Raw genomic sequence first — 20,868 nt, forward strand, 5'->3', positions numbered from 1 at the left:
CTCCTCCACTGGCAGGCAGATTCTTTTACACTGTGCCACCACGGAAGCCCAAAACCATGGTATGATCCTACAGAGGAATGCCACTATAGCCATTAAAAAGATAGCACAGAAATACTGACTGACATGGGGAAATGTGTGCCCTAAGTTATATACAAAAACTGGTATTAAAAAAAAAAACAGTATTATATTAATAAACCAGTCACAGGACAAATACCGCACAATTCCACTTGTATGACGTATATGAAACAGTCAATCACAGAAGCAGAGAGTAGAATGGTGGTTGCCAGGAACTGGTGCAGAGGGGAAAGCAGGATGCTGCTTTTCAGCAGATATAAAGTTTATTATGCAAGATGAAGATCTCTGTAAGTTATAGAGATCTGTTGCAGCTAACAACAATGTACTGTTCATCTAAAAGTTCATTAAGAGGGTAGACCTCAGCAATATATAACAATATCAATTTCCTAAAATGATACAATGAATGAAAAGGATTAAAAGCAATTTAAAAAATGAAAGAAGCAGTATGTACAGCAATAACTCATTGTGTATGTGTAAGTGTGCCACATGTATAAACACACCAAAATGTTAACTGTAATGTTCACTGGTGGGACAGCAAAGGACTTATTTTCTTCCTCTTATTCCTCTGTATTTCCTAAAGTTATGTACTTAACAATGAAAGCTATGCTCACTTTCTCACCCAAGAGCCACATCAGCACCCAGCTCTTCCCTGCTATTAAGAATCAAATCCAGAGAAGTAATCATTTCTCCTTACCAAGGGGACACACAGCAAAGTGGTATAGAATACAGTTCTCATGTTTAAAGTTATAAAGTAGTTTTTGTTGTCAGAAGAGCATGGAGAAAAGCCAAGGATTTGTAAATTATACTTAGCAAGTGAAGGAGGGAACTCACAATAAACGAGGTATACCATGACTCTATGTTGAAACCACTTAAGAACTTTAAAAATACCTAGAGTCTATCGAATAGGACTGCCCAGCCTGGGCATCTAGATTTTGTTTAACTCTCCTGCAGCCAGAGTTAAAAATCACTACCTTAGAGCAAGTAAGAAATCACTATAGACTCAAAAAAATAATAAATCAACCTCAATAAACATAATGCTGACATGGTAGGAAAATAGCAATTTGGGAGATTCTGCTATAAATAAAAAGTAAAAATAATCAGATCTTCAACAAATCTTTCAGTTCCCTAAAGACTGAGCCACCAGCTCTCTAGCCATCAGGGTGTGTATGGGTGTGGGTGTGTGTCTCAGCCATCAGAGTGTGTGTACGTGTGTGCTCATGCTCTTTATGACCACGCTCTTTGTGACCTCATGGACTATAGACCCCCAGGCTCTTCTGTCCACGGAATTTTCCACGGAAGAATACTGGAGCAGGTTGCCATTTCCTAGTCCAGGGCATCTTCCCAACCCAGGAATCAAACCTGCATCTCTTGCATCTTCAGCGTTGGCAGGCCACCAATAATCATGCACAAATGCAGAATAACAATTTTTTATAATTAAATGTATTTATTTTTAGTTGAAGGATAATTGCTCTACAACATTGTGTTGGTTTCTGCCAAACATCAACATGAATCAGCCATAGATATATCTGTGTCCCCTCCCTCCCCATCCCACCTCTCAAAACAGAACCCTGGTTTGAGTTCCCCGAGTCACAGCAAATTCCCATTGGCTATCTATTTTACCTATTATAATGTATACGTTTCCAAGCAGAATAATTTTTAATCGATGTTTATTTCATGAGCTATTCATCAGCTATTCAGTCAGTGGTTGTTTCTTTTGCATTGAATTTTTTTATCTGACCATTTTTCCCTTGTCAATGTCAACTCCTTCAACTATGACTTACCATTTCACCCCCGTAAACATTCCATCTTTATATTTAAAAAGCTTTAGCAGACCTGATTGCAAAGCAACTGTCAATCCAAGACCAGCCTTCCCTTTGGCCCAGGTGTCTTCGGAACTCTTCGTAACCCACTACAACTGCCAAAGGTCCAGGCTCTAGACTCCTGCATTCTGCTACACCTACAAATGCCAACTCTTTCAATAGTACTTTTTAAATCTTGCCATGGAGGCTCCTTCAAATTTCAGCAGCACCAATTGGTTATAAATCATTCAGTTTTCCAGGTCGGCAGCCTGCAATTCTTGGATGGCCTCTCCACACAATAGCACCAAGCACTTAAACCACACAAAAAACCCCACCTCAAATAGTAATTTCTTAGACTTGAATCTCCTGCCACAGCACAACACAGGTCTGAGAGGGATCCCTATAGCAGGGAAGTTCATGTATAGCCTTTGAGAATTTGTGAATAAGTCTGGCGTTCAGGTTGTTGTGTGGTGTGTGTGCTAAGTCTCTTCAGTCATGTCCAACTCTTTGTGATCCTATGGACTGCAGCCCGCCAGGCTCCCTTGTCCACAGGATTCTCCAGGCAAGAAAACCAGAGTGGGTTGCCATGCCCTCCTCCAGGGGATCTTTCCAACCCAGGATCGAACCTGAGTCTCCCACATCTCCTGAACTGGCAGGCGGGTTCTTTACCACTAGTGCCACCTGGGAAGCCCCCTGTCAGGCAGATAGGGAGTTCTTAAAACAATACACAACAAATATTGATAAGGTACACATTTACCCCAAAAAGGTGGCATTGAATAAATGCTACACTGAAACCATAACTGCACAGCAAATCCACTGTTTGATACAGATACAAAACCTACAGTTCTCTAAAATGACACAGAATAAGAAAGAAAAGAAGAGAGGGTAAGAATCAGTGGTTCGTATCCGTAAAACTCAAGTGGGAATCTTATTCAGTATACACATTTCTTCTATACAAATACTGGCAGAAAAATATTCAAAGCTATCATCATCATTATTATTATTATTATTATCAGAGCTTCCCTGGTAGCTCAGCTGGTAAGGAATCTGCCTGCAATGCAGGAGACCCTGGTTCAATTCCTGAGTCAGGAAGATCCCCTGGAGAAGGGATAGGCTACCCACTCCAGTATTCTTGGGCTTCCTTCCCCTGTGGCTCAGGTGGTAAAGAATCTGCCTGTAACGTGGGAGAGCTGGGTTTTTATGATAACGTTCCCAAATTAAAGACACAGAAAACTCTATCAACAGGCAAATAGATAAGCAAATCATGGTGGGTCGAAACAAAGGGATACTAAGCAGTTAGAAGGAAGCAACTATTGATGTACCTAACAAGAAGGAGAAATGACAGATACTACTTTGAGTGGAAGAAGCCAGACACAAGATATGTTGCCTGATTCCCTATAGACAAAACTAATCTTTGGTGGCTGGAAGCAGAAAATGGTGGCCTACAGAGCAAAGGTGGGAAGAAGGGACTCCAAAGGCAGAGGAAGGAACCTATGGAGTGACAGAAATGTTCCATATCTTAGATATGATTCTGGTGGCTCCATTCATTGGCTTCCTGGTGGTTCAGATGGTAAAGAATCCACCTGCAATACAGGAGACCTGGGTTCAATCCTTGGGTTGGGAAGATACTCAAGAGAAGGGAATGGCTACCCACTCCACTATTCCTGCCTGGAGACTCTCATGAACAGAGGAGCCTGGAGGGCCAAGGTCCATGGGATCAAAGAGTTGGACACAACTGAGTGACTAACACTTTCACTTCTTCCATTTATTGTATGTAAACTATGGCTCAATAAAATTGATTTTAGAAGAAAAGAAACTTAATTAACTCTCACCCCACCAACATTAAAAAATGTCCCTTCCCCCAAATTCTGATTCCATAGACCTGCATTGAAACCTGGGGCTGACATTTTTAACAAGTACATAATGTTCTAATGCTAGTGGTCAGATCAACACCTTTGGATTGGGCAACCTGGGGTGGGATCAAGCTATGCTCTCTACAAGCAGAAACATATCTAAACAGGTGTGAGTAAATGACCAAGAAGGAAAACTCTGGAATAAGTAAACTCAAAACCTGAACTTACCAAGTGGTAGTCTGGTCCTTCCAAAGACACAAACAAGAACTCTCAGAGCCAGCCAGGTTCAATGATAAAGCACATTTTAAGTCAATCTCTGGCTCTCTGCTTAAATCCCATCATTAGGGGATTATAGATGAACTGTGGCTCTCCATTACATTCTGTTAAATACTAACATGTGACCTAAATACTTTTAATTCAAGCCAAAAGAAAGATTACCGGGAAAAATAACCTCAACTTGTACCTGATCAAACTCCCTTTAAATATAATGACTTAAATGGTTGCCTAACATAGAGTCTTGCTTTGAGGTTTAAAATTCAGTTTAAAATTCTGACCCTGGCTAGTTATCATTATTTCATTTAAGCAGTAATGAAATGAATAAGAAGTGGTTATTATTTGATCTTGTGATTACAGTTAAGCTCACAGGCTGTAACTAGCCGGGGTGGGAATCATTCTACAGTCATTTCCAAAACACTCTTAAGAACTCTTGCTCTTATTTTTCAAACTGCAAGTCATCATCCACTAATGGGCCAAGAAATCAACTTGATCTCAACCAGAATTTGTACAACAATGAAATTTAATAGAATAAAGAAAATTCAGAGCACACCTCACAAGATAAGGGTAACCCTTATCAAGGTAAAAACTGTGGGTCAGTCAAAAAGAGTCTAAAAGTCAGTGATGTAAACTAAAGCTCTGCCCAGTGACACAAAAGGCAGTTTAATACATGTTATTTGCTAAACTTTAACATACTCACAAAAATAATTTGCCAAAGTGATACAAGATGACAACACTGATAACAAAATATAACATCACCTTGCCTTAACAATGGAGAGAGTGCCCAGAATCATGGCTTCAGAGTGGCCTTTCTTTAAAATCTTTCAGAGCCCGAAATCAAAACACCTCAGTAACTGCATTCAAGACAGTATCTGTTTACATTGCAGTGAGTTGTGTAAGCTTCTGGCACTGTCTTGGTTTGTCAATTTGTTCTCAAGAAGGGAATTTTTAAAAAGTCAAATAGAACCTGGTTTTCTGAAGGGCAATCAGGGTTGGCTGCCAGGTTTCATCTCAGAAACCACCTGCTAACAACCTCAGAAGCCCCAGGACCTACGAGGAGCGTATGGTGCAAGCCTACAGGGAACGTGGAAGGGAAAGGCCCCAGGACGAATGTTGCTCAACTACTTAGTGAGTGATAGTCACTCAGTCATGTCCGACTCTGTGACCCCAGGGACTGTAGCCCACCAGGCTCCTCTGTCCATGCAATTCTCCAAGCAATACTGGAGTGGGTTGCCATTTTCTTCTCCAGGGGCTTGACTACTTAGGAATCACTTAAAAATGGAGTCAGGGTCCTCAACAGAGGGGACACAAAGCCATTGGAAAGACATGGCAAATATTCCTGGCACATCTATGGTGTAAAGAAGACCACTCCTAATTCAAAGCAAATTTTTTGGAGCATAAGATGAAATGACAAAATGATAGATGTTAAAAAGTATTCTCTGAATGCAGAAGACCCCTTTGGTTCCTTCCAGAGACATGGCCTGGGAAGTCTTTGGCACAGAATAACCTCCAGTCCCAAACTAAACTCTAAACCCTAAAGAAGCTTAGATCCAGCCCAAGATAGGCTGTTTCGCTGATGACAGTCTACACACAGCCTGAGTCATGAAAATCGTGGGTCATGCGATCTGGAGAAGATAATGACTCATTGGTTGCTCCATTAGGGGAAAACTAGAGTCAAGTTTACAGTAAGAGGACAAAGCAACTGATGTTCTGTTAGTTTGATGGCTCTAAAATACAAAGTCATCATTGATCGCTGTTTTTTGACTTAATGTAGGTGTCAGATGCTGTGCCTAGTATCATCCAACAGAAATCTTTTCCCCAAACTTTATTTAAAATTATAAGACTTTAAGATCCATCATCTTCACTGTGCCTCTCCTGCCCCAAATACTACCCACATGAACCATGCTGACACGCAGAGTTCCCAGGTCTTAGCTCAAAAAGCCTCCTCCTATAGGGAAGTATTCCTGGGTTAGTTGTCCCTCCACTTTCCTGTTTGCATAGTACATAGTTTCTTGGTCCAGCTCCCCATCCAGGCAGGGATTGGGCAGGGACACGGTGTTCATCACATAAAAGGCATTCAAATATGTGGAGAAATCCTCAGCATTTTTCCAAGCACCAGTTAGCCATACAAGCAAAACAAAACCTATTCCCTGCTCTCCAGGTTTGTTCAAGGAAAACATATGGCTGGGATAAGAGAGAAGGCGAGGGAGAGGTAATAGAGGAGAAGGTATAGCCTGTGGGCCAGGATTAAAATATACATAGATATTTGAGAAAACTCAAGCAGAATCAAGATGCATTCTATTGCATTTACTTCTGTGTGATTTAACACGTCACTTTTTGTACAAATGATATTTTTTATTGAAACACTATTTTTAATGTATTAATGTTATTTTTAATGTACAGGGCACTGAAAAGTTAATTTTACATGCGATTTTAATGGCAAAATGTGAAAAACTGCATAATTTCACTTAACTTTATTCAAATTCTAGGAGGGGTTGTTATTATCCCCACAGTTTAGAAAACTGAAGCACAGAGAGGTTGACATACCCTTGGACAAAAGCCAAGGGGAAGTGGCAAACACATCGATCACTGAGAGCACAAAAACGGCTCCTATTCCCTCACGGACTGACTAACAGAACAAGGCTCTAAAGATGAACTGCCAGTAAAGGCCTGAGATGTTAGGTCTGATGGTCATTTTGGAGGAAGCTGAGCAAAGTCCCAGTTATTATCAGGGAATAAAAAGACACTTCTATACCTCCAAGTCACCTTTGTCATCTGATGTTTCCCTCCCATCCACCTTTCCAGTACAACAGCAACCCTGAGTGCTCAAGTAATCTCCAGGGGATGGCCCTGCCCCCACTAACTCTGTGCCCCTCAGTACCCACTTCAGCTCCTGCTGCATCCTCCCTTTCCAGCACAGCTGATGACTCATCTGTCACCTCCAGCTAGCCCCCACTGCAGAAGAGAAGACACTGTTCATGTGCTGGGAACAGCATCTCGATGCTTCAAGCTCAAACTGACTTACCAGCTCTCTCCTTGAATTACTCTTCAGACTAATCCATTCCTCTTTGGAATGCTCTCACCTTTCCTCTGCCCCAACTGCCAAAACAAAATTTCTTTCTTGCACCTGCAGAGAGAGGTCAAGCTCCACCTTTCCCTAATTTCCTGACTACCCATTATATCTGCTCTGTTTTGCTGGACTTTGGCCCACTTACTTCTCTCAACTACCTGTTCTCTTCCTATATCTGGAAGAAATCCCATTTGCAAATCTCTTCTATAGTAATTTTTTTCTCCTCACTCACCCCTGCTGCCACCTATTCCAGTTTACTAAGAGTTCTGTCTCCTCCTCACAGACTCTCCCAAGATAAGAAAAGGGGCGCTCTGCAATTTCACCCACCTTGATGGACTACCTGAAGGCTGAATAGTGGAATGTGCTTAGTCCCTCAGTTGTGTCAGACTCTTTGCAACCCCATGGACTGTATAGCCTGCCAGGCTACTCTGTCCATGGGGGTTCTCCAGGCAAGAATATTGGAGTGGGCTGTCATGCCCTCCTTCAGAGGATCTTCTCAACCCAGGTCTCCCGCATTGCCGGCAGACCCTTCATCATCTGAGCGACCAGGGAAGCCACACCAGGGTGTAACTGCACTGTACTGCAAATGCCTGGGGTGGGGACACTGATTTTTCTCCAGACTCACACCAAGGACACAGTGACTGAAACAGCTTTTCCTCGACTTTCATTGAATGGGAGCCTTTTTCCTGACCTTTAATAAACATCCCATACCTTTCTTTTTTTCCTTCAGAGGGGTATGTTCCTCCTAACCTATTTAAAAAAGAAGAAAAAGAAAGAAAAGAAAACCACATCCAATTGATACAGAGACTACAATTACTTAGAATCCTATGGCACAGATATATGGCTTTTGTTGTGTCTAAATCTGACATTTTTACACCTCCACAACCTTAAAAGAATTAAAAAATGGATGTACTCAGCTATAAAAGAGGATCCAGCTCTCCTTGAGGGTTGTTTAATCTATGTTCCTTGCTGTCTGTGTACTTACTTTTCCTCAAACCCCTAAAATTCTGTATAAAAGAGCACACAAGGCCTGGAAAGTTCCTGGACTGGACCTCACTCAGAGAATAAGGTAAATGAACACCTGAAAAACACTCAATCTAACTTTTGGGGGGGCCAAGATACTTGGCACGCAAGAACTTACTTTCCTGACAGATCTAAGGATGGAATCTATGCCCCCTGCATTGGGAACTCCAGAATCTCAGCCACTGGACCACCAGGGAATTCCCTGAATTTAACATTTTAATTGCTGCAGATCAGATTTTTTATTGGCACTCTCACATATTTAATGAAGAGCACTGTCTTCTAAGAGCTGCATAAATGTTAATGTTATTAATATTCAAATAATGTCTGACAGCACCAAAAAAGACTTTGGAGATTTTCTAGCAACCCAGCTGGGGAAACTCAAGCTATAGGTGCCTTACCCACCTACGGAGCCATGTATTAGCCAAAAAAAAAAAAAATCCCCACCCCCGAAACCAGCACACAGTCATAGACGGGGCACACACAGTCACAGATGCATATGCATGGAAACAGACACCCAGAACTCAGATGCACAGACAGACAGACAGACGCAGACACTAATTCCCCAAAGTACAGCTTATGTACCAAGAAATGGTCTTACCTGAAGAATGAAACCTTACTGTAGTATCTCCCAAAAATACTTTGTATTCACTGCCCCCACCCACCAATTCTGTGCTGGGCTCTGCTCAAGGATGGGATCATTCTGATGCTCAGCATGAGACGCTTCAGGTGCTGAAGGAACTTCGGTTTTTATAACCCACAGAGGCTTACCAAAATTGTATAACCACCCCACCTAATCAGAAATGCTATCTACTTTGTATTACACAACAGCCACCACCTGGTTACAAACTGTTACTGCATGCCTCCAGTATGGTCTGTTTACCATCAATCTGTGGCAGGTTTCTATGTGGCAAGCTGGATACCACTGTGGAAACCAAGCAACTGCTGGGATTACATATCTCAAACTTACACAAATAAGGAAAATTAAAACCTATCTTTCCAATCCCTTCCATTCAGATGAACAAGTCCACCCACACTGCTTTCTGCTCAGTGAAAAGGGAGATTAATTTTACTCCTTATTTTGGGGGGGGGTCATTTTTCATTTCCCCAATCAGGGGCCCACAGACAACTGTTTTCAAAACTCAGAGACTTTCAGAGATTAAAAATGTATCTGCAGGTATGATTTCTTCATTAAATGACAGGCAGAGCCAATAATAACTGTTACATTGAAAGCTAACCCCTGGGGCCCAGCTGGATGTGGCACCTGCTGTATGCACTCCCAGCTGCAGAGGCCCCACCAGACAGTGGAAGTGCCCATGAAGACACAGAAAGGGGCAGATATACACTGAAAGGGAAAAAGCTGCACCTGCAATCAGACTTTGTCCTTTCCAGTCCTGACCTACCAAAGGACTGCCAAAACCTGGGCAATGGGCACCTCATCTCTGCTGTGAGAGGACAAATACTAGCCTTCATCTTGCCACCACCACTGCACTTCCCAAATTCAAACAGAAAACCAAGAAACTCAGATGAGAAACAGCCAGACAGAAGATGCATCTTGGAAGATGAGATCCCTGAGATAAAAGCAGAAGAAGGAGGAGGACAACTTCTGGAGAGAAAAGCAGCATTAAGTGTTACTTATTCATGAGTAATCTTAAGGAAATCAACAATGAACAAAAGAGGAAGATGCCACTGGACTAGGGGAGAAGCTACAGCAGAAGCCAGAGGGATGGCTGGAAGCCAAGCACTTCAACTGTTCAGGGGCAAGAGATCACAACTACAAGCGCCCAAAACACAGGTGACATGTGACACACTCGACCCACCAGGCAACACGCCCAGGTACTCCCTTGCTCCAAGGTGAGCTAACCCAGGGTCCAGCCTATGGAAAAAACACTCAAGTCTCAGTATCCTGAATACAAGAACTATAATCAGGATGTTCTGTGAAGACAAGCTTCAGAAAGGAACCAAAACAAAATTTCAATTTGGAAAAAAAGGAGCAAAGGAAAAAAAAAGTTGAGTATAAACACAGGAAACAGGATCAAACAATTACATGAAGAAAATGGTCTAAGACCAAGAGACAACAAGCTGGGGTGGGGAAGAATTATGAGGAAACAAAAAGCACAGAATTAGTTTAGAAGCAATAAAGAGAAGTGAAACTGCATAAAACAGCAGAAAAACGAAAGGTAAAGGACAAGCCTGAGAAACTCCTAGATGTGGAAAAAGCCAGAAAGGCAGTAACAGTTCAGAGATGAGTATCATGGAGGGGACAAAGCAAAGAGCAAAGTCAAGACATGAATAATCCAGTGCTTCTTAAATGGACTTAAAAACAAAAAACAAAGAAGCCAGTCACACTGTAGGATTCCATTTATATGAAATGTCCAGAATAGACAAATCTATAGAAACAGGAAGATTAGTGGTTGCCTGGGGCTGGGGTAGAAATAGGGGACAGGAATGGGAGTGATTTAATGGGTTTGGGATTTATTTATAAGATGAAGAAAATTTCTAAAACTTGATTGTCGTGACAGTTGCCCAAGGCTGATTCACCAGAAGCCACTGAACTGTACATTTTTAAATGGGAGAACTTTACAGTTTCTGATTTATACCTCAATAAAAAATTTTTTTCTAAAGAACAATGAAGAGGACTTCCCTGGCAGTCCAGTGGTTAAGAATCTGCCTTCCAATACATGAGATGCAAGTTTGATCCCTGGTCAGGGAACGAAATCCCACATGCCACAACTAAGAGTTCAGATGCTACAACTAAAGATTCTACATGCCTCAACTAAGACCTGACGCAACCAAATAAACAATGAAACCAGATACAAAAGATGCAGGGAAAAATCACAACCAATTCTGAGATTAAGAAAAATCTGAGTACAGAGATGGGCACACCAGGCTTCCCAGGTGGCTCAATGGTAAAGAAACTGCCTGCCAATGCAGGACGAAAGAGATGTGTGTTCAACCCCTGGGTCAGGAAGATCCTCTGGAGTAGGAAATGGCAACCCACTCCAGTATTCTTGACTGGAAAATTCCATGGACGGAGGAGTCTGACGAGTCACAGAGTCAGACATGACTGAGTACACACATACATGGGCACACCAGAGTCATTAAAAAGTCAAGGCAAGAAATTAAACTTGAACATATCCTGGCAAAATAATTTAGCTATGGGATGAAACAGACACACTCAGGGAGATGGAGAAAATGTTTGGTTTACTTAAATGGTAGCAATAATTAAGATTAGCCCCAGGATTTTCCAAGACAGTAATAAACACCAGAAGTCAAAAGAAAATACAGATCTGTAAAGAGCTGGAGAAAAAGGTTTCCCAAAGAATTTTATAATCAAACAAGTTGCCCTTTGTGTGTTAAAGCCAAAAACTTCAGAAATGCATGAAATAGAAAAGCAAAGCCTGGGGCTATATTCTAGCCACGTAAGAAGCAAAATTCAGAGAGGTCACTAGTAAACAAGACTACTAATGATGTATGGCAGCCAAAACCATCAAAATTAAAACAGAAACCCAGTACATCAAATTATTCTCTAAGCATATACTGAAAGTGAAAGTATTAGTCACTCAGTCGTGTCTGACTCTGCAACCCTATGGACCGCAGCTCTCCAGAATCCTCTGTCCATGGAATTCTCCAGGCAAGAATACTGGCGTGGGTAGCCATTCCGTTCTCCAGGGGATCTTCCAATCCAGAGATTGAACCCAGGTTTCCGGCACTGCAGGCAGATTCTTTACCATCTGAGCCACTACATGATGTTAAAAATGTAATTAAAAACAAAGCAGAGTGAACAAGAGTACATTAAAGACTGAACACAGAAAATGAGAAGATGATGAAGCCCTTCCACACAGACAGGAATGGAAAAAATACCATTAGATTTCAGCTATGACAACTGAAGAAAGTTGTTTTCCATTTTTTTTTTTAATTTAAAAGAAACCATTATTAGAATTTGAAGACTAAAACTACAGACTAAAACTAAACCTGTAAATCAAATTCATTTCATTAAAAATATTCCCTGTTTTGTCAAAAAATAAACGCCTAAGATAGACCTTAAAAAGGAAGCAAGGGGAATTCCCTGGGGATCCCACGGTTAAAAAATAAAACATAAATAGACCCTGTGCTCTTTTTTAAAAGTTCAGGATTTATAAGGGATCAAACTGAAGGGACTTCAAAGAAGTTGTGCGTATGCTACCAAGACCCCAGTCCTAGTGCATCAATCTGGAAATCAGTGGCGTGGCTGCTCTGTCACACTCTAGGTCCCTTGATTAATGGCTCTGAGGGCATAGGCTATAAGAGGTGGTAGAGGGACTTTCCTGGACGTTCAGTGGTTATAACTCCAAGCTTCCACAGGACACTTGGGTTCAAACCCTGGTTTACTTAAACAGTAGCAATAATTGAGATTAGCCCCTGGATCTTCTGATGAATGTCAGAAGTCGAAAGAAAAAAGAGATCTGTAAAGAGGTGGAGAAAAGAGTTTCCCAAAGAATTTTATAATCATGTGGGAACTAAGAACATGTGGTCCTGGAGAAGTCTCTTGAGAGTCTCTTGGAAAGGAAGGAGATCAAACCAGTTGATCTTAAAAAGAAATCAACCCTGAATATTCTTTGGAAGGACTGATGCTGAAGCTGAAGCTCCAAAACATTGGCCACCTGAAGCAAACAGTTGACTCACTGGAAAAGACCCTGATGCTGGGAAAGGTCGAAGGCAGGAGAAGAGGGCAACAGAGGATGAGACGGTTGGATGGCATCACCAATTCAATGGACATGAACTTGGGCAAACTCTGGGAGATGGTGAGGGACAGGGAAGCCTGGCGTGCTGCAGTCCATGGGGTCCAAAGAGTCAGACACCGACTTGGCAACTGAACAACAATTGTTATTTTCAAATGTCAGACACAATGGAATTCATGCCAGAAAGTATTAAAAGGGAGAAAAAGGATCATTTTACATTGCTAAATTATAAAATTGACAATAGAAGTATGTTAATTTTTATGTTCTGAACATTATTTCACTGAAATAAGGTCCATAATGTTTATCAACACAGAAGAATGACTAAAATTTTATAAACATACCTACTGGTCTCCAAGAAGATAGGAGGCAAGAGGGTAGAGGGGAAATGAGCAGAGACTTGATCTCCATGTTAATTCTATTGTGCATCAATTAGAGAATCTGACCAATATCATGAATAAGGCTAATAAAGTAAGTATCAAACTTTGCATACCACAGAAAGTAGAGCTTTATTTTCAATGGCTAAGAAGCATTAGTGAAAACTGACCACCATGACGAATAAAAATTTCAGCCTCCACAAAAAGAACACTTCTGATTGTTTGCTCATAATGTTAAAAACAGATTTAAAAGAATTATCAACCAAGAAAATTTAACAACTTCAAAATTTTCTGCCTTTCTCCCAAATACGTTAGTTCAAAGGTAAAACTAAGACTGTTAAAAAATATCTTTACAATTAAAAAAAGAATAAGCAACAAAATACTCTAAAGAAAGTTAAAAATATTGGAGAAGGAAATGGCAACCCACTCCAGTGTTCTTGCCTGGAGAATCCCAGGGACGGCGGGGCCTGGTGGGCTAGCGTCTGTGGGGTCGTAGAGTCGGACACGACTGAAGCGACTTAGCAGCAGAGTTACGTTAACTTTTATCTTGACCATAAAATCTTCCTGAAAAACCACAGTAGATGTCACTTACCTGGATTTTGAGCAGTATTTTCAGCTTTTCCAACATACTAGAGGAACTATTTTTTCTAGAGGAAAATTAGAGGAAAATGCGCCCTAGAGGAGGCAATTTCTGACTGGAAGGGAATACTATGCTTCATAAGTAAGAGGCCTTTTAATACTTGAATAGATGGTTGCATGTAACTGTCCCTTAATTCAATAGTTACTCTTGTATACTTAGTTTGCTCTGTTCTGACAGGATTTCTACATGGATGGGTCTAAATATGGGGTAAAATTCTGAATTGGTCATTTTACCCTTTTTGTTACATTTAAGTGCACATATTTTAGTTGTGATAAAGGCTATGACTTTTCTAAAAATTTTATATAATAAAAAAAAAGAAAGTTAAAAATAAAGGAAGAGAAAATAGCTAAGAAATAAGCAGCAGAGTTGATAAATTTGATAAATACATCCAAGAAGGCTCTTAAACAAGCCTTTTGGCACTTCCCAGATGGCACAGCGATGGCGATAAAGGATCTGCCTGCCAATGCAGGAGACGCAAGAGACACAAGTTTGATCCCTGAATCTGGACGATCCCCTGGGGTAAGAAATGGCAACCCACTCCAATATTCTTGCCTGGAAAACTCCATGGAAAGAGAGGCCTGGTGGGCTCAGCCCATGGGATTGCAAAGAGTTGGACGTGGCTGAGCATGCACGCACAAGGCCAAAGCAGATAGAGACCTTCCATTCAAAAACACACTGGGCTCAGATGCATATGCTACAGAGACCCCAGTCCTGGTGCATCATCCCTCTACAACTTGGAAACCCAAGGCATTTCCCAGGCAAATGCCTCCCAGTATAAGGAAGTTTCTTCCTATGCTACTCAGTGCCAAAGCACTGGTAAAGGATGACAAGCTTGTCAATCATTTTAGAATCTAAGCATAACCCTGACTCCACATTTAACAAAGCACAAGAGAAGGGAAAAAGCTAGTATTACATTTCATATCTACAGGCAGAAGGGAGAAAACCATTAAGAGCCAAAAAGAAAATCAGAAACCAAAAAGGGATTTAATAAAGCTCAAAATCAATTTTCAAATGAAATCTGTCATGCATTCCAATATAGAAGAAAAATGTCCCCCCAAAGAATCCCTATCTCATGCCAAAAACCAACGAGATACTTTCTCTGAAAAATCCAGCAAGGTCATATTAAAGCCAAAAACAGAAGGGAGTGTGATGTCTCCATTAGAAAAGACTGTTCTGGAAGTTCTAATTCAGTACGAAAAGGATTTTAAAGTTCAAACAGCAGAAAAGGAAGGGGACTTCCATGTTAAGTCCACTAGTTAAGACTTCACCGGCCAATGCAGGGGGTGCTGGTTCAGTCCGTGGTTGGGGAGCTAACCCAAATTCCACATGCCTCACTGCCAAGGGAAATAAAAAAAAAAAACCAAAACACAAAACAGAAGCAATGTTGCAACAAATTCAACAGAGATTTTAAAAATGGTCCATGTCAAAAAAATAAAAATAAAAAAAGGAAGACAAAAGAATTATTCACAGATCTGTCTACAGAGAAAATGAGTTATAGGGGTGAGGGGGAGCACTGGAACCTGATGCTTCAAAAGAGCAGCCATTTACAAACAAAGGGAAACCCCACCCCATGGACTGGCATTACCTCAAAGGATAACCCTCTCTTAAAGTACTGCATAGATATACATGCAAGCAGGCTACAGTGGTTATCTCTGCAAAGTGTGATTATAATTGTTTTTACTTTGTAGAAAAGTTTTAATTTAAGCTTTAGTTTTGTCCCTCCCAAAGTATTAGAAGGCAAAATTAGTAGTAGCTCAATACTTAGCACCTATATATGGTTAGTAAATCTAGAACCAAAAATTAGGCAAAACAACCAAAAGGCTTTAAACATGGCCAAATACTGAAAGAAAAAAAAAGTTTAATTCTTCAGAAATAATTATGTATTTGAAAATATCTAATTTGATTAATGTAATTGCTGATTTATATTTTTTCCTTTAAGGACAAATATAAACGCTTTTTTTAAACCTTACACATTTGGTAATTATCTATTTCTGCCTTTCCAGATAAATGTTACATATTGACATTTGAGCATCCCTGTTTTTGTAAAACTGAGTAAAACAATAAAGAAGGTTTACAATTATCAACTGGACAAAACTACTCTGATCCTGGTAATAAGATTAACTGAGGCAGAGGGGGCAGTAGGTAGGTAAGTGTTTGTGCTCAGTCATGCTCAGACTCTGCAACCCTTTGGACTGCAGCCCGCCAGGCTCCTCTGTCCATAAGATTTTTCAGGCAAGGATACTGAAGTAGGCTGCCATTTCCGAGAATTCTCCAGGGCATCTTCCTAATCCAGGGATTGAACCTGTGTCTCCTGCAACTCCTGCACTGCAGGCAGATTCTATATCCTAAGCCATCAGGGGAGCGGGGAGCAAATTCCGTAAACACTAAAAGGAAACATATTAACAGGACCCTCTAGTATTACAAGGGCTTCCCTGGTGGCTCAGATGGTAAAAAGTCTGCCTGCAGTGCAGGAGACGGGGGTTTGATCCCTGGGTCAGAAGATCCCCTGGACAAGGAAATGGCTATCCACTCCAGTGTTCTTGCCTGGAGAAACCCATGGACAGAGGAGCCTGGCAGGCTACAATCTATGGGGTTGTAAAGAGTCGGACACGACTAAGCGACTTCATTTTCTAGTGTTATAAGACAAACTAAAAAATATGAAAATTATTTTATTAATATTTTGGAAAATTTCACACAAAAAGTAGATAAAACTACATTTTAACTTCATATCCAATTTATTTCTGACTATATATTGTTTTGATTCACATGGCAACTTCTCTACTTCATTAGAAGTGTCAAGAGACTACCAGGTGTTTGTGAATCTGCTGCCATTCAATTAATAATTAAACTAATAAAAAGCCTTGATTTTAAGTTGAACACACAACCAACTAAATTCAGGCAACACTTCCCAGCCTCCCTTGCAGCCAGAGGTGGCCATGTGATTATGTTTGGCCAATGGGATGGAAGTTGAAATAAACATGTGCTCCTTTCCCTTTTCCCACTGACTGAAGCAAACATCCTGAGCCATGTGAATGAATAAATACTCTAGAAATGGTGAAACTATAAGAAAAAAAGGAGCCAGATTATGTGAAAAGCTATTTCATATTTGTGTATATTGAAACAAAACTATACCCCATCTCCAAAAAATAACAAAACACACGTAAAAGAAAATCTGATAAGACAACATATTTAGAATAAACCCAGCTACTAAATTTTCAATAGGAAATAAACCAGTACATATTTCAAACCTGACTGAATGCTACTCTCCAGAGATGGATCACAATAAAGAATACACATTTGCATGAGGTGAATAAATTCACTGTTTCCCTTGACTACCAAAGGCTTCACTGGCAAACACTTAAACGCTGGCCTTTCATACATAATCTCAGAGCACAACTCGGAAGAATTCAGCAATAAAAGTAAACTTTTTCCACTCTGAAAGTAAATCCATAGTGAAGACCGCATCCTTCAAACTGAAGATTCACATTATGGTGTGCTGTCATCAGAACCTTGGCGTAGAATACAAGGGGTGGGAAAACAGAACTCACTGAGCATCCAGAAGCCCATGCTATAGACCATGCACAATTGTGCAGACCATGAATGATGGTGTAAGTGCAGGAAAACCATTATCCAGTGGGCCTCAGATGTCTTCCTCTGTAAAATAAGGACGTTGGTCTAAATCTATGGTTTCTGCACTTTTGCTGTTAGTAATGAAATAAGCATCCTCAAATTCAAAGCTAGGAGGGGGAGTGGTTTACATAAGTAGGTAGATGATGTTATTAAAATGAGGACTTGATACTCTTTACTGTAAAGTTTTAATACACACTTTCCAGAATACCAAAAAAAAAATGGCCACCAGTATATCAAAGATTCCATAACCATACGAACTTTGCTGAGAGCAGCAAGAAAAGTACATTTACAAGCTTTCTAGTAGCAGTGGCATGCAAATGTTATGCTGCACTACACCATCATTATTTAGTTACCTTAACACAATGTTGGGGAAACAGTGTCAGACTTTATTTTTCTGGGCTCCAAAATCACTACAGATGGTGACTGCAGCCATGAAATTAAAAGACGCTTACTCCTTGGAAGGAAAGTTATGGCCAACCTAGATAGCATATTCAAAAGCAGAGACATTACTTTGCCAACACAGGTCCATCTAGTCAAGGCTATGGTTTTTCCTGTGGTCACGTATGGATGTGAGAGTTGGACTGTGAAGAAGGCTGAGCGCCAAAGAATTGATGCTTTTGAACTGTGGTGTTGGAGAAGACTCTTGAGAGTCCCTTGGACTGCAAGGAGATCCAACCAGTCCATTCTAAAGGAGATCAGCCCTGGGATTTCTTTGGAAGGAATGACGCCAAAGCTGGAACTCCAGGACTTCGGCCACCTCATGCGAAGAGTTGACTCATTGGAAAAGACTCTGATGCTGGGAGGGATTGGGGGCAGGAGGAGAAAGGGAAGACAGAGGATGAGATGGCTGGATGGCATCACTGACTCGATGGACGTGAGTCTCAGTGAACTCCAGGAGTTGGTGATGGACAGGGAGGCCTGGCGTGCTGTGATTCACGGGGTCGAAAAGAGTCGGACACGACTGAGCGACTGATCTGATCTGATCTGATCTGATAACACAATGTTGATTTTGAATTAAAGGGGGACTTCCTCGGCGGTACAGTGATTAACACTCTGCCTTCCAATGTGGAGGCATGGGTTCAATCCCTGGTCAGGGAACTGAGATCCCACATGCCTGCTCAGTACGGGCAAATAAATAAATAAGTAGAACAAAGAACCATTTAAAAAATTTATTTTAAAAAATGGGCGGGGGGGAGGCAATGGGGAGAATATGCAAGACCAAAGAAGGCAAATATATCAACTACTTTAATTAATCTAAAAATATAATCCATTTTTAAATTTAATTCTTTGGGTTAAAAAAATATGACATTCCTATTAGAATGGCTAAAACAAAAAGAAACTGCTAACACCAAATGCTAATAAGGACACAAAGTAACTGGAACTCTCATACACTTCTGATGGGTTTGTTAAAATGGCACAATCACTAAAACCCAGCAATATACTCCTGGGTATCTTATTAGCAATACACTCCAGAGAAATGACAACTTATGCTCAAACAAAGTCTGTAACATAAATGTTTATAGTGGTTTATAATAGCCCAAATCTGGAAACAACATTCACCTTTGACTAGTGAATGAATAAACAAACCATGGCACATGCCAATTAAAATGTGATATCATTTCACACCTATCAGATAATGCAGGAATAAAAGAGTTTAATAATACCAAGTGTTAGTGAGGCTGCTGATAAACAGGAATTTTCCCACCATTGCCAGAAGTGTAAATTAGTTGAAATACTTGGGAGAATAATTTGGTAACATCTAGCAGGTTGAATGGAGAAGGCAATGGCACCCCACTCCAGTACTCTTGCCTGGAAAATCCCATGGACGGAGGAGCCTGGTGGGCTGCCATCAATGGGGTCACACACAGTCGGACACGACTGAAGCGATTTAGCAACAGCAGCAGGTTGAAGATGTGTGTGCCCTATGATCCAGCAATGACACTTCTCCCCTAATTTACCAGTATGCAACCAACACATCAATAGGACAATATAAAAATAAGTCCTGGTATGTTTAAACAGCAGAATAAAACAGAGCAGTTAAAACAAGTGAACTCTAGCTACTTGGATCAACATGGCTTGAAAACGTACTTGAATGAGCAAGTAGGCTGCAGAAAACATATCACATGAAATCTTTTATTATGATTATAGGTTTTAAATCAGTCAATATTATATGTGGGCTTATGGATATAGAAACATGTGATACAAAAGTAAAAATGTGGATTGCAAAGTTACCTATAGGAGAGAAAGAGGGAGAGAGATTAGGATATAAAAAGGGTATTTAAAATGTTTCATTTTCTTATTAAAAAAAAAAAACCCTAAAGCGAAGATAACATATTTATTTATTAGATTGAGGTATCTGACATGTGAGGGTTCATTCTTTCAATTTCTTTCTATTTGAAATGTCCCAATTAAAAACAAATTTTTAACAAAGAATCTCTAGAAGTATACACAAAACACAGACAAAAACTGGTAAAAGCAGTTGCCTCCAGAGAGGTAAGCTGGGATCAGACAGGAGGGAGACTTACTTTCCCTGTCTGTCTTCATGTACTTTCTGAATTTTGTTCCATGTATATCTACTATTTTTTTTTAACTACAAATAAATTTGACATACTCTTCACCTCCAAGGGGGAAAAAGAAAACTAAAGTATTTTTTATTTTGGATAAAGAAATGCCACGAATGGAGATTCCAGCCCAGACTTGCCATGAATGAGCTCTGTCATCTTGGGAGGCGATTTAATCCACCCTTCTCCAAGTGTTGTACCACTTCTAAAATCCTACCTTCTGTGAAAACACAAACATCTCTCCATAAATGAGAGATTAGAAGTTCTAAGTACACCAGCAAGGAACAATAAGCAGTTTTCCTGTAACCCTGGGTGGAAAACTTTTAGAATCTGTTATAACAGGTCTACATAGACCATCTGCAGTGATTGCCTCATGTCCTCTGTGGAAAAACGTGGGTAGAGATGTACACAGATATTCACTGTTACTCAACACTCAATGAGGCAGGAAGTTGAGGGAGCACTTATCTGATGACTTATTTTCTTACTGATCTAAAAAGTGGAGGTCACGGTGAAAAGTAAGGAGGCCAAGGATGAAATCTGGGAAAGGGATGGGTAAAATGACTGACAAAGGGAAAAAAAAAGTCAAGGATCTAACGGAGTCCAAACTTAGAAATATGTAAAGAAAGTCATCATGCTAGCCGATTTCTCTCCAGCAGAGCGCAACTAACAACAACAAAAAGACAGAAAAGTTACATAAGTAGGACTGCACCACGGACAAAAGCTGGCAAGTTATGCAGCCAGTTCAGAGAATGAGAAAACCAAGCTGTTGGTGAGATGAGAGTCACATGACTCCCTGGAGTCCACAGCAGGTAAGACAGATTGGGAAGCCTAGAGGAAGCCAGAGAACACCCA

General features: G+C 40.6%; 1 protein-coding gene across 2 annotated transcripts in view; it reads right to left on the bottom strand.

The window, feature by feature from the left end:
- Nucleotides 1-20,868, bottom strand: part of SLC23A2 (solute carrier family 23 (ascorbic acid transporter), member 2) — a 142,046-nt gene that overhangs the window by 96,392 nt on the left and 24,786 nt on the right. The window contains exon 1 of one of the 2 annotated variants that reach the window (XM_010836432.1): nt 8,692-10,453. The exons of the other annotated variant lie outside the window; for it this stretch is intronic. The gene's annotated coding sequence lies outside the window, so the exon portion shown is untranslated. Of the gene's footprint in view, nt 1-8,691; nt 10,454-20,868 lie in introns of those variants that run through there. 2 annotated transcript variants of the gene reach the window in all.

This window comes from Bison bison, unplaced genomic scaffold, assembly GCF_000754665.1.
Source record: "Bison bison bison isolate TAMUID 2011002044 unplaced genomic scaffold, Bison_UMD1.0 scf7180017864063, whole genome shotgun sequence".
In the NCBI taxonomy this organism is placed as follows: Eukaryota; Metazoa; Chordata; class Mammalia; order Artiodactyla; family Bovidae; genus Bison; species Bison bison.